This window comes from Chiloscyllium plagiosum, unplaced genomic scaffold, assembly GCF_037043375.1.
Source record: "Chiloscyllium plagiosum isolate Xiang-an unplaced genomic scaffold, Cpla_swu_hap1 HiC_scaffold_14, whole genome shotgun sequence".
Taxonomy (NCBI): Eukaryota; Metazoa; Chordata; class Chondrichthyes; order Orectolobiformes; family Hemiscylliidae; genus Chiloscyllium; species Chiloscyllium plagiosum.
The window spans coordinates 118,985,244-119,011,650 of NW_028270152.1; the positions used below are offsets into that span (position 1 = coordinate 118,985,244).

The window sequence follows — 26,407 nt, forward strand, 5'->3', positions numbered from 1 at the left end:
TGCGATGTCATTCTGTAGCCTCTCTGTCGATTCCTCCGTTTCAGTTCCAACATGACTTAGATCTCGGGGCGGACCTTAATACTAGCGACGCTATGAATGCGCAAGTCGAAAGGTTCCTCTGCGAGTGCAATTTCTTTCATTGCTGTTGCTGATTGAATGAGCCACTAACGTGCGAATTGCTCCAAAACATGATTCAGGATATCTGGTGCCAATTCTCGCACGTTGAATCACGATTGACAGCTTCCAAATGAGGTCTTTCTGAGACGACCTTGGGGGACATTTGACAGACAGACAAGTTCAGGAATTCGTGGTGCGCTGTGACACCAGAGCATCTGCTTCTTTCCTGTCTTTGAACCGAGCCGCCTGCGCAAGGAAGGCAAATGCGGTACTGCTTTTCGTGGAAGGATCTGAAGGCGGTAACTACACTCTCCAACAGAATGGCATATGATCAGAACCAGGTTGGAGAAAAACTTAACAACGCTTTGCACTGTAATTAAATGGAACTGCATTACATTTCACGACCAGAGCAGATTTGTTCAAGTAAATTCGAAGGCAGGTTTGCAGATGGGAAAGCATGCAAGAAAGCTCAACTCTTGTCCATGTAAAAGGCTGCAGTTGAAGAACAAAGCAGTTTCTGCCCAGTTTCGAACTGGGGACCTTTCGCGTGTGAGGCGAACGTGATGACCACTACACTACAGAAACAAGCCGGAATCGGCAGTGCTGCGACTCAGTGGCGTCCAACACTGAAAGTTGAATCCGTTCTACGTTTCACCTTTTTGTTTCCAATAGCTCGTTGTTGTCCAGCGTAATTGACATCTTGAAAACGTAAAAAAAATGACACGTTAAATTGATGACAAAATATAGACAAAGCTGTCGTCGATGTTTGTACCGTAGGGCGAGGTGGAATAGGCTGGGACGACTTTCCCTGCAGCGTAACAGCTGCGACATGACCTTATGGAAGGGTGGTTAACTGAGTTTTACCCAAGTTGGTGTGAGTTGAAAACTCGAGAGCATAGCTTTAAGGTGAGTGGGCTGAAAGTGACAAAGGACTTGAGGCACATTTCCCACAAAGAAGGTTGTGCGTGGTTGGAATGATCTACCAGAGGAAGTGGAGGAGGCTATTACACTCAGAAAATTGCAAAGGTAATCGGGTGAGTTTCTGGATATGATGCGTTTAGAGGGATTGGGGCCAAATGCTGGGGAACGGGACTTGTTTAATTTTGGCGATGTGGTGAGCATGGACGAGGTCCACCGAAGTATCTTTTTCCACGATGTACCCCAATTACGTCATGTTGCTTCCACCGGCTTTAAAGGATTACTTTTTAGCCGAGTTTGCCATCGCAGTCTGTGGCACAAACATTTAGTCTGTTCGACTGCTCACGGGAAAGGTAGTATTGTGAAACACTGCAGAAACGAACGACTTCCTTACTTTAGCTCCGACTGACCATACTCTGCGAAATTTTCCCAGATCATCTGCTGAGAATTTTTGCTGCTGGAAGTTACCTCAGAAACCCTGTTAAATCGAAATGTATTGAGCGAATCGCAAAACAGAAAGCATTTAACACGGAACACAAACAAACTGGCATACCTCATGCATTTTCAGACACAGAGATGCATGAATGCTAAATGTGATACAGTCCGAGGGCATGAGTCATAAAGTAATCTCACAACTAACAACAGGGCATTTCCAAACGACTCTTTCAAACATACTGCAGCCTTAGTGCACCACCACTTTCCAGACAATGCTGAAAAGAGAGAAAGAAAGAACATAATAAGAATTGGCAGTAAAAAGTGAATTTCACCAATCACAGTCTCGATTAGATTACCTTTCCCTTCCGATGTTTCCAGGACGGAAATGGGAGAAATTCAATTATGTATGACATCGAAATTCATTGGAACGATTTTCCCATTAGCTAGAAACCCAAATAACAACGAGTAGAGTCACCGTAGGACTTCGTTTCACAACAGCGATGAAATAACAGTCTCCATTCGGTTCCAGTAAAAAGCTCAACTTGCCTGGGATGGCAGAACTGTTTGCGATTTTCCGAGCGGGAGGCGAACACGATCATGACAGTAGAGACATTTTGAAATATTTGGCAGTATCCCACACCACAGTTAGTTCCCTGGGAAGCAAACCCATTTTACTTTTGTTTTCAACATCAATATACAGTGGGCACCGAAACAGCATTTTAACAATGCTGCAGCGTTGGAGCTGATCAGCAGAAATGGCAGTGGTGGGATTCGAACCCGCGCCCCTTTCGAGACTGGAACCTGGATCCAGCGCCTTAGACCGCTCGGCCACACTACCAGCCGGCCACGCCCCCTCATTTTGTTGTATTTCCAATTGTGCTCCTGCATAACAACAGATGCAAAGTCACATGATAAGGGTTCCATGATTCCTCTCGGACTCGCACAGCTGCTGGGATGTCCTCTCGGACTCGCACAGCTACAATGTCAATTTCGCAGCAGATATTGATAGCCCATCAATCCAGACAAAAATCAATGGTAAACTGAGTCTATCTTCTCAGACTCTTTTCAGCTACAAATGTATCTGTGAGTGCTTGAGAATATGGGTTCGCTTATGATTTGGTCAAATAACCATGAGCTGCTTGACATTACTGCAATTTCGAATCTCGCTTTGCTAAATGATTTCACCCATTGCTCGAAACAGGACGACTTTCACGTTTACACGGAACACGAAACACACCGGACTACAGGGATAATGCACAAACCTGAGCAGGCCGTAATCCACATCATACCGTGCAGCATAGTTTCAGTCACTGTGTCTGGTTTTTTTTTTTCAGAATAAGATTCCCAAAGAATGTTCTCCACCCTAAAACCAGAGGTAACATTACAATCCGAGAACGACAGATCACATTGTGAGAATGCTCTGACCTCGGAGACAGTTCTAGAAGCCACTTTCCTTGCCTTTTACCTTAACCGTGCAATGTGCTGCAGAGATGTTCACACCTGGACATGAGCCACATGGATACCAACTGCGTTGGAAATCTATGTGGGAATCGACGACAAGCGACTCAATAAATTTTGTAAAATTCCATGGTGCTTTTTAGAAATGCAGTTTCTGTTCACCTCAATCAAAACGGCAGTTTCTGAACATATTAACAGAAGTCAAAAGCTAATTACCTCACCCCACCCTCACTCCGGAAGAGGTGCTAACTGCCCTTGAGTGCTTTTTGTTCTCGATGTGAAGAGCTTTCACGCCTGAGTCACCTACACGTCTCTGGTTGCTGAGTGAATCACAAAGAAGGAATTTCACCAGAGCTGCAACTGCCTCACTTCTCCACTCGCCCTCCCCGTTTACATTTTCCTGCTCGTCAGTGATTTAAAGAAAACCAAATGGATGCGATGTCATTCTGTAGCCTCTCTGTCGATTCCTCCGTTTCAGTTCCAACATGACTTAGATCTCGGGGCGGACCTTAATACTAGCGACGCTATGAATGCGCAAGTCGAAAGGTTCCTCTGCGAGTGCAATTTCTTTCATTGCTGTTGCTGATTGAATGAGCCACTAACGTGCGAATTGCTCCAAAACATGATTCAGGATATCTGGTGCCAATTCTCGCACGTTGAATCACGATTGACAGCTTCCAAATGAGGTCTTTCTGAGACGACCTTGGGGGACATTTGACAGACAGACAAGTTCAGGAATTCGTGGTGCGCTGTGACACCAGAGCATCTGCTTCTTTCCTGTCTTTGAACCGAGCCGCCTGCGCAAGGAAGGCAAATGCGGTACTGCTTTTCGTGGAAGGATCTGAAGGCGGTAACTACACTCTCCAACAGAATGGCATATGATCAGAACCAGGTTGGAGAAAAACTTAACAACGCTTTGCACTGTAATTAAATGGAACTGCATTACATTTCACGACCAGAGCAGATTTGTTCAAGTAAATTCGAAGGCAGGTTTGCAGATGGGAAAGCATGCAAGAAAGCTCAGCTCTTGTCCATGTAAAAGGCTGCAGTTGAAGAACAAAGCAGTTTCTGCCCAGTTTCGAACTGGGGACCTTTCGCGTGTGAGGCGAACGTGATGACCACTACACTACAGAAACAAGCCGGAATCGGCAGTGCTGCGACTCAGTGGCGTCCAACACTGAAAGTTGAATCCGTTCTACGTTTCACCTTTTTGTTTCCAATAGCTCGTTGTTGTCCAGCGTAATTGACATCTTGAAAACGTAAAAAAAAAGACACGTTAAATTGATGACAAAATATAGACAAAGCTGTCGTCGATGTTTGTACCGTAGGGCGAGGTGGAATAGGCTGGGACGACTTTCCCTGCAGCGTAACAGCTGCGACATGACCTTATGGAAGGGTGGTTAACTGAGTTTTACCCAAGTTGGTGTGAGTTGAAAACTCGAGAGCATAGCTTTAAGGTGAGTGGGCTGAAAGTGACAAAGGACTTGAGGCACATTTCCCACAAAGAAGGTTGTGCGTGGTTGGAATGATCTACCAGAGGAAGTGGAGGAGGCTATTACACTCAGAAAATTGCAAAGGTAATCGGGTGAGTTTCTGGATATGATGCGTTTAGAGGGATTGGGGCCAAATGCTGGGGAACGGGACTTGTTTAATTTTGGCGATGTGGTGAGCATGGACGAGGTCCACCGAAGTATCTTTTTCCACGATGTACCCCAATTACGTCATGTTGCTTCCACCGGCTTTAAAGGATTACTTTTTAGCCGAGTTTGCCATCGCAGTCTGTGGCACAAACATTTAGTCTGTTCGACTGCTCACGGGAAAGGTAGTATTGTGAAACACTGCAGAAACGAACGACTTCCTTACTTTAGCTCCGACTGACCATACTCTGCGAAATTTTCCCAGATCATCTGCTGAGAATTTTTGCTGCTGGAAGTTACCTCAGAAACCCTGTTAAATCGAAATGTATTGAGCGAATCGCAAAACAGAAAGCATTTAACACGGAACACAAACAAACTGGCATACCTCATGCATTTTCAGACACAGAGATGCATGAATGCTAAATGTGATACAGTCCGAGGGCATGAGTCATAAAGTAATCTCACAACTAACAACAGGGCATTTCCAAACGACTCTTTCAAACATACTGCAGCCTTAGTGCACCACCACTTTCCAGACAATGCTGAAAAGAGAGAAAGAAAGAACATAATAAGAATTGGCAGTAAAAAGTGAATTTCACCAATCACAGTCTCGATTAGATTACCTTTCCCTTCCGATGTTTCCAGGACGGAAATGGGAGAAATTCAATTATGTATGACATCGAAATTCATTGGAACGATTTTCCCATTAGCTAGAAACCCAAATAACAACGAGTAGAGTCACCGTAGGACTTCGTTTCACAACAGCGATGAAATAACAGTCTCCATTCGGTTCCAGTAAAAAGCTCAACTTGCCTGGGATGGCAGAACTGTTTGCGATTTTCCGAGCGGGAGGCGAACACGATCATGACAGTAGAGACATTTTGAAATATTTGGCAGTATCCCACACCACAGTTAGTTCCCTGGGAAGCAAACCCATTTTACTTTTGTTTTCAACATCAATATACAGTGGGCACCGAAACAGCATTTTAACAATGCTGCAGCGTTGGAGCTGATCAGCAGAAATGGCAGTGGTGGGATTCGAACCCGCGCCCCTTTCGAGACTGGAACCTGGATCCAGCGCCTTAGACCGCTCGGCCACACTACCAGCCGGCCACGCCCCCTCATTTTGTTGTATTTCCAATTGTGCTCCTGCATAACAACAGATGCAAAGTCACATGATAAGGGTTCCATGATTCCTCTCGGACTCGCACAGCTGCTGGGATGTCCTCTCGGACTCGCACAGCTACAATGTCAATTTCGCAGCAGATATTGATAGCCCATCAATCCAGACAAAAATCAATGGTAAACTGAGTCTATCTTCTCAGACTCTTTTCAGCTACAAATGTATCTGTGAGTGCTTGAGAATATGGGTTCGCTTATGATTTGGTCAAATAACCATGAGCTGCTTGACATTACTGCAATTTCGAATCTCGCTTTGCTAAATGATTTCACCCATTGCTCGAAACAGGACGACTTTCACGTTTACACGGAACACGAAACACACCGGACTACAGGGATAATGCACAAACCTGAGCAGGCCGTAATCCACATCATACCGTGCAGCATAGTTTCAGTCACTGTGTCTGGTTTTTTTTTTTCAGAATAAGATTCCCAAAGAATGTTCTCCACCCTAAAACCAGAGGTAACATTACAATCCGAGAACGACAGATCACATTGTGAGAATGCTCTGACCTCGGAGACAGTTCTAGAAGCCACTTTCCTTGCCTTTTACCTTAACCGTGCAATGTGCTGCAGAGATGTTCACACCTGGACATGAGCCACATGGATACCAACTGCGTTGGAAATCTATGTGGGAATCGACGACAAGCGACTCAATAAATTTTGTAAAATTCCATGGTGCTTTTTAGAAATGCAGTTTCTGTTCACCTCAATCAAAACGGCAGTTTCTGAACATATTAACAGAAGTCAAAAGCTAATTACCTCACCCCACCGTCACTCCGGAAGAGGTGCTAACTGCCCTTGAGTGCTTTTTGTTCTCGATGTGAAGAGCTTTCACGCCTGAGTCACCTACACGTCTCTGGTTGCTGAGTGAATCACAAAGAAGGAATTTCACCAGAGCTGCAACTGCCTCACTTCTCCACTCGCCCTCCCCGTTTACATTTTCCTGCTCGTCAGTGATTTAAAGAAAACCAAATGGATGCGATGTCATTCTGTAGCCTCTCTGTCGATTCCTCCGTTTCAGTTCCAACATGACTTAGATCTCGGGGCGGACCTTAATACTAGCGACGCTATGAATGCGCAAGTCGAAAGGTTCCTCTGCGAGTGCAATTTCTTTCATTGCTGTTGCTGATTGAATGAGCCACTAACGTGCGAATTGCTCCAAAACATGATTCAGGATATCTGGTGCCAATTCTCGCACGTTGAATCACGATTGACAGCTTCCAAATGAGGTCTTTCTGAGACGACCTTGGGGGACATTTGACAGACAGACAAGTTCAGGAATTCGTGGTGCGCTGTGACACCAGAGCATCTGCTTCTTTCCTGTCTTTGAACCGAGCCGCCTGCGCAAGGAAGGCAAATGCGGTACTGCTTTTCGTGGAAGGATCTGAAGGCGGTAACTACACTCTCCAACAGAATGGCATATGATCAGAACCAGGTTGGAGAAAAACTTAACAACGCTTTGCACTGTAATTAAATGGAACTGCATTACATTTCACGACCAGAGCAGATTTGTTCAAGTAAATTCGAAGGCAGGTTTGCAGATGGGAAAGCATGCAAGAAAGCTCAGCTCTTGTCCATGTAAAAGGCTGCAGTTGAAGAACAAAGCAGTTTCTGCCCAGTTTCGAACTGGGGACCTTTCGCGTGTGAGGCGAACGTGATGACCACTACACTACAGAAACAAGCCGGAATCGGCAGTGCTGCGACTCAGTGGCGTCCAACACTGAAAGTTGAATCCGTTCTACGTTTCACCTTTTTGTTTCCAATAGCTCGTTGTTGTCCAGCGTAATTGACATCTTGAAAACGTAAAAAAAAAGACACGTTAAATTGATGACAAAATATAGACAAAGCTGTCGTCGATGTTTGTACCGTAGGGCGAGGTGGAATAGGCTGGGACGACTTTCCCTGCAGCGTAACAGCTGCGACATGACCTTATGGAAGGGTGGTTAACTGAGTTTTACCCAAGTTGGTGTGAGTTGAAAACTCGAGAGCATAGCTTTAAGGTGAGTGGGCTGAAAGTGACAAAGGACTTGAGGCACATTTCCCACAAAGAAGGTTGTGCGTGGTTGGAATGATCTACCAGAGGAAGTGGAGGAGGCTATTACACTCAGAAAATTGCAAAGGTAATCGGGTGAGTTTCTGGATATGATGCGTTTAGAGGGATTGGGGCCAAATGCTGGGGAACGGGACTTGTTTAATTTTGGCGATGTGGTGAGCATGGACGAGGTCCACCGAAGTATCTTTTTCCACGATGTACCCCAATTACGTCATGTTGCTTCCACCGGCTTTAAAGGATTACTTTTTAGCCGAGTTTGCCATCGCAGTCTGTGGCACAAACATTTAGTCTGTTCGACTGCTCACGGGAAAGGTAGTATTGTGAAACACTGCAGAAACGAACGACTTCCTTACTTTAGCTCCGACTGACCATACTCTGCGAAATTTTCCCAGATCATCTGCTGAGAATTTTTGCTGCTGGAAGTTACCTCAGAAACCCTGTTAAATCGAAATGTATTGAGCGAATCGCAAAACAGAAAGCATTTAACACGGAACACAAACAAACTGGCATACCTCATGCATTTTCAGACACAGAGATGCATGAATGCTAAATGTGATACAGTCCGAGGGCATGAGTCATAAAGTAATCTCACAACTAACAACAGGGCATTTCCAAACGACTCTTTCAAACATACTGCAGCCTTAGTGCACCACCACTTTCCAGACAATGCTGAAAAGAGAGAAAGAAAGAACATAATAAGAATTGGCAGTAAAAAGTGAATTTCACCAATCACAGTCTCGATTAGATTACCTTTCCCTTCCGATGTTTCCAGGACGGAAATGGGAGAAATTCAATTATGTATGACATCGAAATTCATTGGAACGATTTTCCCATTAGCTAGAAACCCAAATAACAACGAGTAGAGTCACCGTAGGACTTCGTTTCACAACAGCGATGAAATAACAGTCTCCATTCGGTTCCAGTAAAAAGCTCAACTTGCCTGGGATGGCAGAACTGTTTGCGATTTTCCGAGCGGGAGGCGAACACGATCATGACAGTAGAGACATTTTGAAATATTTGGCAGTATCCCACACCACAGTTAGTTCCCTGGGAAGCAAACCCATTTTACTTTTGTTTTCAACATCAATATACAGTGGGCACCGAAACAGCATTTTAACAATGCTGCAGCGTTGGAGCTGATCAGCAGAAATGGCAGTGGTGGGATTCGAACCCGCGCCCCTTTCGAGACTGGAACCTGGATCCAGCGCCTTAGACCGCTCGGCCACACTACCAGCCGGCCACGCCCCCTCATTTTGTTGTATTTCCAATTGTGCTCCTGCATAACAACAGATGCAAAGTCACATGATAAGGGTTCCATGATTCCTCTCGGACTCGCACAGCTGCTGGGATGTCCTCTCGGACTCGCACAGCTACAATGTCAATTTCGCAGCAGATATTGATAGCCCATCAATCCAGACAAAAATCAATGGTAAACTGAGTCTATCTTCTCAGACTCTTTTCAGCTACAAATGTATCTGTGAGTGCTTGAGAATATGGGTTCGCTTATGATTTGGTCAAATAACCATGAGCTGCTTGACATTACTGCAATTTCGAATCTCGCTTTGCTAAATGATTTCACCCATTGCTCGAAACAGGACGACTTTCACGTTTACACGGAACACGAAACACACCGGACTACAGGGATAATGCACAAACCTGAGCAGGCCGTAATCCACATCATACCGTGCAGCATAGTTTCAGTCACTGTGTCTGGTTTTTTTTTTTCAGAATAAGATTCCCAAAGAATGTTCTCCACCCTAAAACCAGAGGTAACATTACAATCCGAGAACGACAGATCACATTGTGAGAATGCTCTGACCTCGGAGACAGTTCTAGAAGCCACTTTCCTTGCCTTTTAACTTAACCGTGCAATGTGCTGCAGAGATGTTCACACCTGGACATGAGCCACATGGATACCAACTGCGTTGGAAATCTATGTGGGAATCGACGACAAGCGACTCAATAAATTTTGTAAAATTCCATGGTGCTTTTTAGAAATGCAGTTTCTGTTCACCTCAATCAAAACGGCAGTTTCTGAACATATTAACAGAAGTCAAAAGCTAATTACCTCACCCCACCCTCACTCCGGAAGAGGTGCTAACTGCCCTTGAGTGCTTTTTGTTCTCGATGTGAAGAGCTTTCACGCCTGAGTCACCTACACGTCTCTGGTTGCTGAGTGAATCACAAAGAAGGAATTTCACCAGAGCTGCAACTGCCTCACTTCTCCACTCGCCCTCCCCGTTTACATTTTCCTGCTCGTCAGTGATTTAAAGAAAACCAAATGGATGCGATGTCATTCTGTAGCCTCTCTGTCGATTCCTCCGTTTCAGTTCCAACATGACTTAGATCTCGGGGCGGACCTTAATACTAGCGACGCTATGAATGCGCAAGTCGAAAGGTTCCTCTGCGAGTGCAATTTCTTTCATTGCTGTTGCTGATTGAATGAGCCACTAACGTGCGAATTGCTCCAAAACATGATTCAGGATATCTGGTGCCAATTCTCGCACGTTGAATCACGATTGACAGCTTCCAAATGAGGTCTTTCTGAGACGACCTTGGGGGACATTTGACAGACAGACAAGTTCAGGAATTCGTGGTGCGCTGTGACACCAGAGCATCTGCTTCTTTCCTGTCTTTGAACCGAGCCGCCTGCGCAAGGAAGGCAAATGCGGTACTGCTTTTCGTGGAAGGATCTGAAGGCGGTAACTACACTCTCCAACAGAATGGCATATGATCAGAACCAGGTTGGAGAAAAACTTAACAACGCTTTGCACTGTAATTAAATGGAACTGCATTACATTTCACGACCAGAGCAGATTTGTTCAAGTAAATTCGAAGGCAGGTTTGCAGATGGGAAAGCATGCAAGAAAGCTCAGCTCTTGTCCATGTAAAAGGCTGCAGTTGAAGAACAAAGCAGTTTCTGCCCAGTTTCGAACTGGGGACCTTTCGCGTGTGAGGCGAACGTGATGACCACTACACTACAGAAACAAGCCGGAATCGGCAGTGCTGCGACTCAGTGGCGTCCAACACTGAAAGTTGAATCCGTTCTACGTTTCACCTTTTTGTTTCCAATAGCTCGTTGTTGTCCAGCGTAATTGACATCTTGAAAACGTAAAAAAAAAGACACGTTAAATTGATGACAAAATATAGACAAAGCTGTCGTCGATGTTTGTACCGTAGGGCGAGGTGGAATAGGCTGGGACGACTTTCCCTGCAGCGTAACAGCTGCGACATGACCTTATGGAAGGGTGGTTAACTGAGTTTTACCCAAGTTGGTGTGAGTTGAAAACTCGAGAGCATAGCTTTAAGGTGAGTGGGCTGAAAGTGACAAAGGACTTGAGGCACATTTCCCACAAAGAAGGTTGTGCGTGGTTGGAATGATCTACCAGAGGAAGTGGAGGAGGCTATTACACTCAGAAAATTGCAAAGGTAATCGGGTGAGTTTCTGGATATGATGCGTTTAGAGGGATTGGGGCCAAATGCTGGGGAACGGGACTTGTTTAATTTTGGCGATGTGGTGAGCATGGACGAGGTCCACCGAAGTATCTTTTTCCACGATGTACCCCAATTACGTCATGTTGCTTCCACCGGCTTTAAAGGATTACTTTTTAGCCGAGTTTGCCATCGCAGTCTGTGGCACAAACATTTAGTCTGTTCGACTGCTCACGGGAAAGGTAGTATTGTGAAACACTGCAGAAACGAACGACTTCCTTACTTTAGCTCCGACTGACCATACTCTGCGAAATTTTCCCAGATCATCTGCTGAGAATTTTTGCTGCTGGAAGTTACCTCAGAAACCCTGTTAAATCGAAATGTATTGAGCGAATCGCAAAACAGAAAGCATTTAACACGGAACACAAACAAACTGGCATACCTCATGCATTTTCAGACACAGAGATGCATGAATGCTAAATGTGATACAGTCCGAGGGCATGAGTCATAAAGTAATCTCACAACTAACAACAGGGCATTTCCAAACGACTCTTTCAAACATACTGCAGCCTTAGTGCACCACCACTTTCCAGACAATGCTGAAAAGAGAGAAAGAAAGAACATAATAAGAATTGGCAGTAAAAAGTGAATTTCACCAATCACAGTCTCGATTAGATTACCTTTCCCTTCCGATGTTTCCAGGACGGAAATGGGAGAAATTCAATTATGTATGACATCGAAATTCATTGGAACGATTTTCCCATTAGCTAGAAACCCAAATAACAACGAGTAGAGTCACCGTAGGACTTCGTTTCACAACAGCGATGAAATAACAGTCTCCATTCGGTTCCAGTAAAAAGCTCAACTTGCCTGGGATGGCAGAACTGTTTGCGATTTTCCGAGCGGGAGGCGAACACGATCATGACAGTAGAGACATTTTGAAATATTTGGCAGTATCCCACACCACAGTTAGTTCCCTGGGAAGCAAACCCATTTTACTTTTGTTTTCAACATCAATATACAGTGGGCACCGAAACAGCATTTTAACAATGCTGCAGCGTTGGAGCTGATCAGCAGAAATGGCAGTGGTGGGATTCGAACCCGCGCCCCTTTCGAGACTGGAACCTGGATCCAGCGCCTTAGACCGCTCGGCCACACTACCAGCCGGCCACGCCCCCTCATTTTGTTGTATTTCCAATTGTGCTCCTGCATAACAACAGATGCAAAGTCACATGATAAGGGTTCCATGATTCCTCTCGGACTCGCACAGCTGCTGGGATGTCCTCTCGGACTCGCACAGCTACAATGTCAATTTCGCAGCAGATATTGATAGCCCATCAATCCAGACAAAAATCAATGGTAAACTGAGTCTATCTTCTCAGACTCTTTTCAGCTACAAATGTATCTGTGAGTGCTTGAGAATATGGGTTCGCTTATGATTTGGTCAAATAACCATGAGCTGCTTGACATTACTGCAATTTCGAATCTCGCTTTGCTAAATGATTTCACCCATTGCTCGAAACAGGACGACTTTCACGTTTACACGGAACACGAAACACACCGGACTACAGGGATAATGCACAAACCTGAGCAGGCCGTAATCCACATCATACCGTGCAGCATAGTTTCAGTCACTGTGTCTGGTTTTTTTTTTTCAGAATAAGATTCCCAAAGAATGTTCTCCACCCTAAAACCAGAGGTAACATTACAATCCGAGAACGACAGATCACATTGTGAGAATGCTCTGACCTCGGAGACAGTTCTAGAAGCCACTTTCCTTGCCTTTTACCTTAACCGTGCAATGTGCTGCAGAGATGTTCACACCTGGACATGAGCCACATGGATACCAACTGCGTTGGAAATCTATGTGGGAATCGACGACAAGCGACTCAATAAATTTTGTAAAATTCCATGGTGCTTTTTAGAAATGCAGTTTCTGTTCACCTCAATCAAAACGGCAGTTTCTGAACATATTAACAGAAGTCAAAAGCTAATTACCTCACCCCACCGTCACTCCGGAAGAGGTGCTAACTGCCCTTGAGTGCTTTTTGTTCTCGATGTGAAGAGCTTTCACGCCTGAGTCACCTACACGTCTCTGGTTGCTGAGTGAATCACAAAGAAGGAATTTCACCAGAGCTGCAACTGCCTCACTTCTCCACTCGCCCTCCCCGTTTACATTTTCCTGCTCGTCAGTGATTTAAAGAAAACCAAATGGATGCGATGTCATTCTGTAGCCTCTCTGTCGATTCCTCCGTTTCAGTTCCAACATGACTTAGATCTCGGGGCGGACCTTAATACTAGCGACGCTATGAATGCGCAAGTCGAAAGGTTCCTCTGCGAGTGCAATTTCTTTCATTGCTGTTGCTGATTGAATGAGCCACTAACGTGCGAATTGCTCCAAAACATGATTCAGGATATCTGGTGCCAATTCTCGCACGTTGAATCACGATTGACAGCTTCCAAATGAGGTCTTTCTGAGACGACCTTGGGGGACATTTGACAGACAGACAAGTTCAGGAATTCGTGGTGCGCTGTGACACCAGAGCATCTGCTTCTTTCCTGTCTTTGAACCGAGCCGCCTGCGCAAGGAAGGCAAATGCGGTACTGCTTTTCGTGGAAGGATCTGAAGGCGGTAACTACACTCTCCAACAGAATGGCATATGATCAGAACCAGGTTGGAGAAAAACTTAACAACGCTTTGCACTGTAATTAAATGGAACTGCATTACATTTCACGACCAGAGCAGATTTGTTCAAGTAAATTCGAAGGCAGGTTTGCAGATGGGAAAGCATGCAAGAAAGCTCAGCTCTTGTCCATGTAAAAGGCTGCAGTTGAAGAACAAAGCAGTTTCTGCCCAGTTTCGAACTGGGGACCTTTCGCGTGTGAGGCGAACGTGATGACCACTACACTACAGAAACAAGCCGGAATCGGCAGTGCTGCGACTCAGTGGCGTCCAACACTGAAAGTTGAATCCGTTCTACGTTTCACCTTTTTGTTTCCAATAGCTCGTTGTTGTCCAGCGTAATTGACATCTTGAAAACGTAAAAAAAAAGACACGTTAAATTGATGACAAAATATAGACAAAGCTGTCGTCGATGTTTGTACCGTAGGGCGAGGTGGAATAGGCTGGGACGACTTTCCCTGCAGCGTAACAGCTGCGACATGACCTTATGGAAGGGTGGTTAACTGAGTTTTACCCAAGTTGGTGTGAGTTGAAAACTCGAGAGCATAGCTTTAAGGTGAGTGGGCTGAAAGTGACAAAGGACTTGAGGCACATTTCCCACAAAGAAGGTTGTGCGTGGTTGGAATGATCTACCAGAGGAAGTGGAGGAGGCTATTACACTCAGAAAATTGCAAAGGTAATCGGGTGAGTTTCTGGATATGATGCGTTTAGAGGGATTGGGGCCAAATGCTGGGGAACGGGACTTGTTTAATTTTGGCGATGTGGTGAGCATGGACGAGGTCCACCGAAGTATCTTTTTCCACGATGTACCCCAATTACGTCATGTTGCTTCCACCGGCTTTAAAGGATTACTTTTTAGCCGAGTTTGCCATCGCAGTCTGTGGCACAAACATTTAGTCTGTTCGACTGCTCACGGGAAAGGTAGTATTGTGAAACACTGCAGAAACGAACGACTTCCTTACTTTAGCTCCGACTGACCATACTCTGCGAAATTTTCCCAGATCATCTGCTGAGAATTTTTGCTGCTGGAAGTTACCTCAGAAACCCTGTTAAATCGAAATGTATTGAGCGAATCGCAAAACAGAAAGCATTTAACACGGAACACAAACAAACTGGCATACCTCATGCATTTTCAGACACAGAGATGCATGAATGCTAAATGTGATACAGTCCGAGGGCATGAGTCATAAAGTAATCTCACAACTAACAACAGGGCATTTCCAAACGACTCTTTCAAACATACTGCAGCCTTAGTGCACCACCACTTTCCAGACAATGCTGAAAAGAGAGAAAGAAAGAACATAATAAGAATTGGCAGTAAAAAGTGAATTTCACCAATCACAGTCTCGATTAGATTACCTTTCCCTTCCGATGTTTCCAGGACGGAAATGGGAGAAATTCAATTATGTATGACATCGAAATTCATTGGAACGATTTTCCCATTAGCTAGAAACCCAAATAACAACGAGTAGAGTCACCGTAGGACTTCGTTTCACAACAGCGATGAAATAACAGTCTCCATTCGGTTCCAGTAAAAAGCTCAACTTGCCTGGGATGGCAGAACTGTTTGCGATTTTCCGAGCGGGAGGCGAACACGATCATGACAGTAGAGACATTTTGAAATATTTGGCAGTATCCCACACCACAGTTAGTTCCCTGGGAAGCAAACCCATTTTACTTTTGTTTTCAACATCAATATACAGTGGGCACCGAAACAGCATTTTAACAATGCTGCAGCGTTGGAGCTGATCAGCAGAAATGGCAGTGGTGGGATTCGAACCCGCGCCCCTTTCGAGACTGGAACCTGGATCCAGCGCCTTAGACCGCTCGGCCACACTACCAGCCGGCCACGCCCCCTCATTTTGTTGTATTTCCAATTGTGCTCCTGCATAACAACAGATGCAAAGTCACATGATAAGGGTTCCATGATTCCTCTCGGACTCGCACAGCTGCTGGGATGTCCTCTCGGACTCGCACAGCTACAATGTCAATTTCGCAGCAGATATTGATAGCCCATCAATCCAGACAAAAATCAATGGTAAACTGAGTCTATCTTCTCAGACTCTTTTCAGCTACAAATGTATCTGTGAGTGCTTGAGAATATGGGTTCGCTTATGATTTGGTCAAATAACCATGAGCTGCTTGACATTACTGCAATTTCGAATCTCGCTTTGCTAAATGATTTCACCCATTGCTCGAAACAGGACGACTTTCACGTTTACACGGAACACGAAACACACCGGACTACAGGGATAATGCACAAACCTGAGCAGGCCGTAATCCACATCATACCGTGCAGCATAGTTTCAGTCACTGTGTCTGGTTTTTTTTTTTCAGAATAAGATTCCCAAAGAATGTTCTCCACCCTAAAACCAGAGGTAACATTACAATCCGAGAACGACAGATCACATTGTGAGAATGCTCTGACCTCGGAGACAGTTCTAGAAGCCACTTTCCTTGCCTTTTAACTTAACCGTGCAATGTGCTGCAGAGATGTTCACACCTGGACATGAGCCACATGGATACCAACTGCGTTGGAAATCTATGTGGGAATCGACGACAAGCGACTCAATAAATTTTGTAAAATTCCATGGTGCTTTTTAGAAATGCAGTTTCTGTTCACCTCAATCAAAACGGCAGTTTCTGAACATATTAACAGAAGTCAAAAGCTAATTACCTCACCCCACCCTCACTCCGGAAGAGGTGCTAACTGCCCTTGAGTGCTTTTTGTTCTCGATGTGAAGAGCTTTCACGCCTGAGTCACCTACACGTCTCTGGTTGCTGAGTGAATCACAAAGAAGGAATTTCACCAGAGCTGCAACTGCCTCACTTCTCCACTCGCCCTCCCCGTTTACATTTTCCTGCTCGTCAGTGATTTAAAGAAAACCAAATGGATGCGATGTCATTCTGTAGCCTCTCTGTCGATTCCTCCGTTTCAGTTCCAACATGACTTAGATCTCGGGGCGGACCTTAATACTAGCGACGCTATGAATGCGCAAGTCGAAAGGTTCCTCTGCGAGTGCAATTTCTTTCATTGCTGTTGCTGATTGAATGAGCCACTAACGTGCGAATTGCTCCAAAACATGATTCAGGATATCTGGTGCCAATTCTCGCACGTTGAATCACGATTGACAGCTTCCAAATGAGGTCTTTCTGAGACGACCTTGGGGGACATTTGACAGACAGACAAGTTCAGGAATTCGTGGTGCGCTGTGACACCAGAGCATCTGCTTCTTTCCTGTCTTTGAACCGAGCCGCCTGCGCAAGGAAGGCAAATGCGGTACTGCTTTTCGTGGAAGGATCTGAAGGCGGTAACTACACTCTCCAACAGAATGGCATATGATCAGAACCAGGTTGGAGAAAAACTTAACAACGCTTTGCACTGTAATTAAATGGAACTGCATTACATTTCACGACCAGAGCAGATTTGTTCAAGTAAATTCGAAGGCAGGTTTGCAGATGGGAAAGCATGCAAGAAAGCTCAGCTCTTGTCCATGTAAAAGGCTGCAGTTGAAGAACAAAGCAGTTTCTGCCCAGTTTCGAACTGGGGACCTTTCGCGTGTGAGGCGAACGTGATGACCACTACACTACAGAAACAAGCCGGAATCGGCAGTGCTGCGACTCAGTGGCGTCCAACACTGAAAGTTGAATCCGTTCTACGTTTCACCTTTTTGTTTCCAATAGCTCGTTGTTGTCCAGCGTAATTGACATCTTGAAAACGTAAAAAAAAAGACACGTTAAATTGATGACAAAATATAGACAAAGCTGTCGTCGATGTTTGTACCGTAGGGCGAGGTGGAATAGGCTGGGACGACTTTCCCTGCAGCGTAACAGCTGCGACATGACCTTATGGAAGGGTGGTTAACTGAGTTTTACCCAAGTTGGTGTGAGTTGAAAACTCGAGAGCATAGCTTTAAGGTGAGTGGGCTGAAAGTGACAAAGGACTTGAGGCACATTTCCCACAAAGAAGGTTGTGCGTGGTTGGAATGATCTACCAGAGGAAGTGGAGGAGGCTATTACACTCAGAAAATTGCAAAGGTAATCGGGTGAGTTTCTGGATATGATGCGTTTAGAGGGATTGGGGCCAAATGCTGGGGAACGGGACTTGTTTAATTTTGGCGATGTGGTGAGCATGGACGAGGTCCACCGAAGTATCTTTTTCCACGATGTACCCCAATTACGTCATGTTGCTTCCACCGGCTTTAAAGGATTACTTTTTAGCCGAGTTTGCCATCGCAGTCTGTGGCACAAACATTTAGTCTGTTCGACTGCTCACGGGAAAGGTAGTATTGTGAAACACTGCAGAAACGAACGACTTCCTTACTTTAGCTCCGACTGACCATACTCTGCGAAATTTTCCCAGATCATCTGCTGAGAATTTTTGCTGCTGGAAGTTACCTCAGAAACCCTGTTAAATCGAAATGTATTGAGCGAATCGCAAAACAGAAAGCATTTAACACGGAACACAAACAAACTGGCATACCTCATGCATTTTCAGACACAGAGATGCATGAATGCTAAATGTGATACAGTCCGAGGGCATGAGTCATAAAGTAATCTCACAACTAACAACAGGGCATTTCCAAACGACTCTTTCAAACATACTGCAGCCTTAGTGCACCACCACTTTCCAGACAATGCTGAAAAGAGAGAAAGAAAGAACATAATAAGAATTGGCAGTAAAAAGTGAATTTCACCAATCACAGTCTCGATTAGATTACCTTTCCCTTCCGATGTTTCCAGGACGGAAATGGGAGAAATTCAATTATGTATGACATCGAAATTCATTGGAACGATTTTCCCATTAGCTAGAAACCCAAATAACAACGAGTAGAGTCACCGTAGGACTTCGTTTCACAACAGCGATGAAATAACAGTCTCCATTCGGTTCCAGTAAAAAGCTCAACTTGCCTGGGATGGCAGAACTGTTTGCGATTTTCCGAGCGGGAGGCGAACACGATCATGACAGTAGAGACATTTTGAAATATTTGGCAGTATCCCACACCACAGTTAGTTCCCTGGGAAGCAAACCCATTTTACTTTTGTTTTCAACATCAATATACAGTGGGCACCGAAACAGCATTTTAACAATGCTGCAGCGTTGGAGCTGATCAGCAGAAATGGCAGTGGTGGGATTCGAACCCGCGCCCCTTTCGAGACTGGAACCTGGATCCAGCGCCTTAGACCGCTCGGCCACACTACCAGCCGGCCACGCCCCCTCATTTTGTTGTATTTCCAATTGTGCTCCTGCATAACAACAGATGCAAAGTCACATGATAAGGGTTCCATGATTCCTCTCGGACTCGCACAGCTGCTGGGATGTCCTCTCGGACTCGCACAGCTACAATGTCAATTTCGCAGCAGATATTGATAGCCCATCAATCCAGACAAAAATCAATGGTAAACTGAGTCTATCTTCTCAGACTCTTTTCAGCTACAAATGTATCTGTGAGTGCTTGAGAATATGGGTTCGCTTATGATTTGGTCAAATAACCATGAGCTGCTTGACATTACTGCAATTTCGAATCTCGCTTTGCTAAATGATTTCACCCATTGCTCGAAACAGGACGACTTTCACGTTTACACGGAACACGAAACACACCGGACTACAGGGATAATGCACAAACCTGAGCAGGCCGTAATCCACATCATACCGTGCAGCATAGTTTCAGTCACTGTGTCTGGTTTTTTTTTTTCAGAATAAGATTCCCAAAGAATGTTCTCCACCCTAAAACCAGAGGTAACATTACAATCCGAGAACGACAGATCACATTGTGAGAATGCTCTGACCTCGGAGACAGTTCTAGAAGCCACTTTCCTTGCCTTTTACCTTAACCGTGCAATGTGCTGCAGAGATGTTCACACCTGGACATGAGCCACATGGATACCAACTGAGTTGGAAATCTATGTGGGAATCGACGACAAGCGACTCAATAAATTTTGTAAAATTCCATGGTGCTTTTTAGAAATGCAGTTTCTGTTCACCTCAATCAAAACGGCAGTTTCTGAACATATTAACAGAAGTCAAAAGCTAATTACCTCACCCCACCCTCACTCCGGAAGAGGTGCTAACTGCCCTTGAGTGCTTTTTGTTCTCGATGTGAAGAGCTTTCACGCCTGAGTCACCTACACGTCTCTGGTTGCTGAGTGAATCACAAAGAAGGAATTTCACCAGAGCTGCAACTGCCTCACTTCTCCACTCGCCCTCCCCGTTTACATTTTCCTGCTCGTCAGTGATTTAAAGAAAACCAAATGGATGCGATGTCATTCTGTAGCCTCTCTGTCGATTCCTCCGTTTCAGTTCCAACATGACTTAGATCTCGGGGCGGACCTTAATACTAGCGACGCTATGAATGCGCAAGTCGAAAGGTTCCTCTGCGAGTGCAATTTCTTTCATTGCTGTTGCTGATTGAATGAGCCACTAACGTGCGAATTGCTCCAAAACATGATTCAGGATATCTGGTGCCAATTCTCGCACGTTGAATCACGATTGACAGCTTCCAAATGAGGTCTTTCTGAGACGACCTTGGGGGACATTTGACAGACAGACAAGTTCAGGAATTCGTGGTGCGCTGTGACACCAGAGCATCTGCTTCTTTCCTGTCTTTGAACCGAGCCGCCTGCGCAAGGAAGGCAAATGCGGTACTGCTTTTCGTGGAAGGATCTGAAGGCGGTAACTACACTCTCCAACAGAATGGCATATGATCAGAACCAGGTTGGAGAAAAACTTAACAACGCTTTGCACTGTAATTAAATGGAACTGCATTACATTTCACGACCAGAGCAGATTTGTTCAAGTAAATTCGAAGGCAGGTTTGCAGATGGGAAAGCATGCAAGAAAGCTCAGCTCTTGTCCATGTAAAAGGCTGCAGTTGAAGAACAAAGCAGTTTCTGCCCAGTTTCGAACTGGGGACCTTTCGCGTGTGAGGCGAACGTGATGACCACTACACTACAGAAACAAGCCGGAATCGGCAGTGCTGCGACTCAGTGGCGTCCAACACTGAAAGTTGAATCCGTTCTACGTTTCACCTTTTTGTTTCCAATAGCTCGTTGTTGTCCAGCGTAATTGACATCTTGAAAACGTAAAAAAAAAGACACGTTAAATTGATGACAAAATATAGACAAAGCTGTCGTCGATGTTTGTACCGTAGGGCGAGGTGGAATAGGCTGGGACGACTTTCCCTGCAGCGTAACAGCTGCGACATGACCTTATGGAAGGGTGGTTAACTGAGTTTTACCCAAGTTGGTGTGAGTTGAAAACTCGAGAGCATAGCTTTAAGGTGAGTGGGCTGAAAGTGACAAAGGACTTGAGGCACATTTCCCACAAAGAAGGTTGTGCGTGGTTGGAATGATCTACCAGAGGAAGTGGAGGAGGCTATTACACTCAGAAAATTGCAAAGGTAATCGGGTGAGTTTCTGGATATGATGCGTTTAGAGGGATTGGGGCCAAATGCTGGGGAACGGGACTTGTTTAATTTTGGCGATGTGGTGAGCATGGACGAGGTCCACCGAAGTATCTTTTTCCACGATGTACCCCAATTACGTCATGTTGCTTCCACCGGCTTTAAAGGATTACTTTTTAGCCGAGTTTGCCATCGCAGTCTGTGGCACAAACATTTAGTCTGTTCGACTGCTCACGGGAAAGGTAGTATTGTGAAACACTGCAGAAACGAACGACTTCCTTACTTTAGCTCCGACTGACCATACTCTGCGAAATTTTCCCAGATCATCTGCTGAGAATTTTTGCTGCTGGAAGTTACCTCAGAAACCCTGTTAAATCGAAATGTATTGAGCGAATCGCAAAACAGAAAGCATTTAACACGGAACACAAACAAACTGGCATACCTCATGCATTTTCAGACACAGAGATGCATGAATGCTAAATGTGATACAGTCCGAGGGCATGAGTCATAAAGTAATCTCACAACTAACAACAGGGCATTTCCAAACGACTCTTTCAAACATACTGCAGCCTTAGTGCACCACCACTTTCCAGACAATGCTGAAAAGAGAGAAAGAAAGAACATAATAAGAATTGGCAGTAAAAAGTGAATTTCACCAATCACAGTCTCGATTAGATTACCTTTCCCTTCCGATGTTTCCAGGACGGAAATGGGAGAAATTCAATTATGTATGACATCGAAATTCATTGGAACGATTTTCCCATTAGCTAGAAACCCAAATAACAACGAGTAGAGTCACCGTAGGACTTCGTTTCACAACAGCGATGAAATAACAGTCTCCATTCGGTTCCAGTAAAAAGCTCAACTTGCCTGGGATGGCAGAACTGTTTGCGATTTTCCGAGCGGGAGGCGAACACGATCATGACAGTAGAGACATTTTGAAATATTTGGCAGTATCCCACACCACAGTTAGTTCCCTGGGAAGCAAACCCATTTTACTTTTGTTTTCAACATCAATATACAGTGGGCACCGAAACAGCATTTTAACAATGCTGCAGCGTTGGAGCTGATCAGCAGAAATGGCAGTGGTGGGATTCGAACCCGCGCCCCTTTCGAGACTGGAACCTGGATCCAGCGCCTTAGACCGCTCGGCCACACTACCAGCCGGCCACGCCCCCTCATTTTGTTGTATTTCCAATTGTGCTCCTGCATAACAACAGATGCAAAGTCACATGATAAGGGTTCCATGATTCCTCTCGGACTCGCACAGCTGCTGGGATGTCCTCTCGGACTCGCACAGCTACAATGTCAATTTCGCAGCAGATATTGATAGCCCATCAATCCAGACAAAAATCAATGGTAAACTGAGTCTATCTTCTCAGACTCTTTTCAGCTACAAATGTATCTGTGAGTGCTTGAGAATATGGGTTCGCTTATGATTTGGTCAAATAACCATGAGCTGCTTGACATTACTGCAATTTCGAATCTCGCTTTGCTAAATGATTTCACCCATTGCTCGAAACAGGACGACTTTCACGTTTACACGGAACACGAAACACACCGGACTACAGGGATAATGCACAAACCTGAGCAGGCCGTAATCCACATCATACCGTGCAGCATAGTTTCAGTCACTGTGTCTGGTTTTTTTTTTTCAGAATAAGATTCCCAAAGAATGTTCTCCACCCTAAAACCAGAGGTAACATTACAATCCGAGAACGACAGATCACATTGTGAGAATGCTCTGACCTCGGAGACAGTTCTAGAAGCCACTTTCCTTGCCTTTTACCTTAACCGTGCAATGTGCTGCAGAGATGTTCACACCTGGACATGAGCCACATGGATACCAACTGCGTTGGAAATCTATGTGGGAATCGACGACAAGCGACTCAATAAATTTTGTAAAATTCCATGGTGCTTTTTAGAAATGCAGTTTCTGTTCACCTCAATCAAAACGGCAGTTTCTGAACATATTAACAGAAGTCAAAAGCTAATTACCTCACCCCACCCTCACTCCGGAAGAGGTGCTAACTGCCCTTGAGTGCTTTTTGTTCTCGATGTGAAGAGCTTTCACGCCTGAGTCACCTACACGTCTCTGGTTGCTGAGTGAATCACAAAGAAGGAATTTCACCAGAGCTGCAACTGCCTCACTTCTCCACTCGCCCTCCCCGTTTACATTTTCCTGCTCGTCAGTGATTTAAAGAAAACCAAATGGATGCGATGTCATTCTGTAGCCTCTCTGTCGATTCCTCCGTTTCAGTTCCAACATGACTTAGATCTCGGGGCGGACCTTAATACTAGCGACGCTATGAATGCGCAAGTCGAAAGGTTCCTCTGCGAGTGCAATTTCTTTCATTGCTGTTGCTGATTGAATGAGCCACTAACGTGCGAATTGCTCCAAAACATGATTCAGGATATCTGGTGCCAATTCTCGCACGTTGAATCACGATTGACAGCTTCCAAATGAGGTCTTTCTGAGACGACCTTGGGGGACATTTGACAGACAGACAAGTTCAGGAATTCGTGGTGCGCTGTGACACCAGAGCATCTGCTTCTTTCCTGTCTTTGAACCGAGCCGCCTGCGCAAGGAAGGCAAATGCGGTACTGCTTTTCGTGGAAGGATCTGAAGGCGGTAACTACACTCTCCAACAGAATGGCATATGATCAGAACCAGGTTGGAGAAAAACTTAACAACGCTTTGCACTGTAATTAAATGGAACTGCATTACATTTCACGACCAGAGCAGATTTGTTCAAGTAAATTCGAAGGCAGGTTTGCAGATGGGAAAGCATGCAAGAAAGCTCAGCTCTTGTCCATGTAAAAGGCTGCAGTTGAAGAACAAAGCAGTTTCTGCCCAGTTTCGAACTGGGGACCTTTCGCGTGTGAGGCGAACGTGATGACCACTACACTACAGAAACAAGCCGGAATCGGCAGTGCTGCGACTCAGTGGCGTCCAACACTGAAAGTTGAATCCGTTCTACGTTTCACCTTTTTGTTTCCAATAGCTCGTTGTTGTCCAGCGTAATTGACATCTTGAAAACGTAAAAAAAAAGACACGTTAAATTGATGACAAAATATAGACAAAGCTGTCGTCGATGTTTGTACCGTAGGGCGAGGTGGAATAGGCTGGGACGACTTTCCCTGCAGCGTAACAGCTGCGACATGACCTTATGGAAGGGTGGTTAACTGAGTTTTACCCAAGTTGGTGTGAGTTGAAAACTCGAGAGCATAGCTTTAAGGTGAGTGGGCTGAAAGTGACAAAGGACTTGAGGCACATTTCCCACAAAGAAGGTTGTGCGTGGTTGGAATGATCTACCAGAGGAAGTGGAGGAGGCTATTACACTCAGAAAATTGCAAAGGTAATCGGGTGAGTTTCTGGATATGATGCGTTTAGAGGGATTGGGGCCAAATGCTGGGGAACGGGACTTGTTTAATTTTGGCGATGTGGTGAGCATGGACGAGGTCCACCGAAGTATCTTTTTCCACGATGTACCCCAATTACGTCATGTTGCTTCCACCGGCTTTAAAGGATTACTTTTTAGCCGAGTTTGCCATCGCAGTCTGTGGCACAAACATTTAGTCTGTTCGACTGCTCACGGGAAAGGTAGTATTGTGAAACACTGCAGAAACGAACGACTTCCTTACTTTAGCTCCGACTGACCATACTCTGCGAAATTTTCCCAGATCATCTGCTGAGAATTTTTGCTGCTGGAAGTTACCTCAGAAACCCTGTTAAATCGAAATGTATTGAGCGAATCGCAAAACAGAAAGCATTTAACACGGAACACAAACAAACTGGCATACCTCATGCATTTTCAGACACAGAGATGCATGAATGCTAAATGTGATACAGTCCGAGGGCATGAGTCATAAAGTAATCTCACAACTAACAACAGGGCATTTCCAAACGACTCTTTCAAACATACTGCAGCCTTAGTGCACCACCACTTTCCAGACAATGCTGAAAAGAGAGAAAGAAAGAACATAATAAGAATTGGCAGTAAAAAGTGAATTTCACCAATCACAGTCTCGATTAGATTACCTTTCCCTTCCGATGTTTCCAGGACGGAAATGGGAGAAATTCAATTATGTATGACATCGAAATTCATTGGAACGATTTTCCCATTAGCTAGAAACCCAAATAACAACGAGTAGAGTCACCGTAGGACTTCGTTTCACAACAGCGATGAAATAACAGTCTCCATTCGGTTCCAGTAAAAAGCTCAACTTGCCTGGGATGGCAGAACTGTTTGCGATTTTCCGAGCGGGAGGCGAACACGATCATGACAGTAGAGACATTTTGAAATATTTGGCAGTATCCCACACCACAGTTAGTTCCCTGGGAAGCAAACCCATTTTACTTTTGTTTTCAACATCAATATACAGTGGGCACCGAAACAGCATTTTAACAATGCTGCAGCGTTGGAGCTGATCAGCAGAAATGGCAGTGGTGGGATTCGAACCCGCGCCCCTTTCGAGACTGGAACCTGGATCCAGCGCCTTAGACCGCTCGGCCACACTACCAGCCGGCCACGCCCCCTCATTTTGTTGTATTTCCAATTGTGCTCCTGCATAACAACAGATGCAAAGTCACATGATAAGGGTTCCATGATTCCTCTCGGACTCGCACAGCTGCTGGGATGTCCTCTCGGACTCGCACAGCTACAATGTCAATTTCGCAGCAGATATTGATAGCCCATCAATCCAGACAAAAATCAATGGTAAACTGAGTCTATCTTCTCAGACTCTTTTCAGCTACAAATGTATCTGTGAGTGCTTGAGAATATGGGTTCGCTTATGATTTGGTCAAATAACCATGAGCTGCTTGACATTACTGCAATTTCGAATCTCGCTTTGCTAAATGATTTCACCCATTGCTCGAAACAGGACGACTTTCACGTTTACACGGAACACGAAACACACCGGACTACAGGGATAATGCACAAACCTGAGCAGGCCGTAATCCACATCATACCGTGCAGCATAGTTTCAGTCACTGTGTCTGGTTTTTTTTTTTCAGAATAAGATTCCCAAAGAATGTTCTCCACCCTAAAACCAGAGGTAACATTACAATCCGAGAACGACAGAT

General features: G+C 45.0%; 8 non-coding genes across 8 annotated transcripts; all 8 read right to left on the reverse strand.

Moving 5' to 3' along the window:
- Positions 1-629: 629 nt before the first annotated feature.
- Positions 630-702, reverse strand: trnav-cac (transfer RNA valine (anticodon CAC)). The gene has a single exon. It is a non-coding gene; the product is annotated as a tRNA-Val (tRNA).
- Positions 703-3,991: 3,289 nt separating this feature from the next.
- trnav-cac (transfer RNA valine (anticodon CAC)) lies at positions 3,992-4,064 on the reverse strand. Its single transcript has one exon. It is a non-coding gene; the product is annotated as a tRNA-Val (tRNA).
- Positions 4,065-7,353: 3,289 nt separating this feature from the next.
- Positions 7,354-7,426, reverse strand: trnav-cac (transfer RNA valine (anticodon CAC)). Its single transcript has one exon. It is a non-coding gene; the product is annotated as a tRNA-Val (tRNA).
- A 3,289-nt stretch (positions 7,427-10,715) lies between these two features.
- Positions 10,716-10,788, reverse strand: trnav-cac (transfer RNA valine (anticodon CAC)). The gene has a single exon. It is a non-coding gene; the product is annotated as a tRNA-Val (tRNA).
- A 3,289-nt stretch (positions 10,789-14,077) lies between these two features.
- Positions 14,078-14,150, reverse strand: trnav-cac (transfer RNA valine (anticodon CAC)). The gene has a single exon. It is a non-coding gene; the product is annotated as a tRNA-Val (tRNA).
- Positions 14,151-17,439: 3,289 nt separating this feature from the next.
- trnav-cac (transfer RNA valine (anticodon CAC)) lies at positions 17,440-17,512 on the reverse strand. Its single transcript has one exon. It is a non-coding gene; the product is annotated as a tRNA-Val (tRNA).
- A 3,289-nt stretch (positions 17,513-20,801) lies between these two features.
- On the reverse strand, positions 20,802-20,874 carry trnav-cac (transfer RNA valine (anticodon CAC)). Its single transcript has one exon. It is a non-coding gene; the product is annotated as a tRNA-Val (tRNA).
- A 3,289-nt stretch (positions 20,875-24,163) lies between these two features.
- Positions 24,164-24,236, reverse strand: trnav-cac (transfer RNA valine (anticodon CAC)). Its single transcript has one exon. It is a non-coding gene; the product is annotated as a tRNA-Val (tRNA).
- Positions 24,237-26,407: the final 2,171 nt, after the last annotated feature.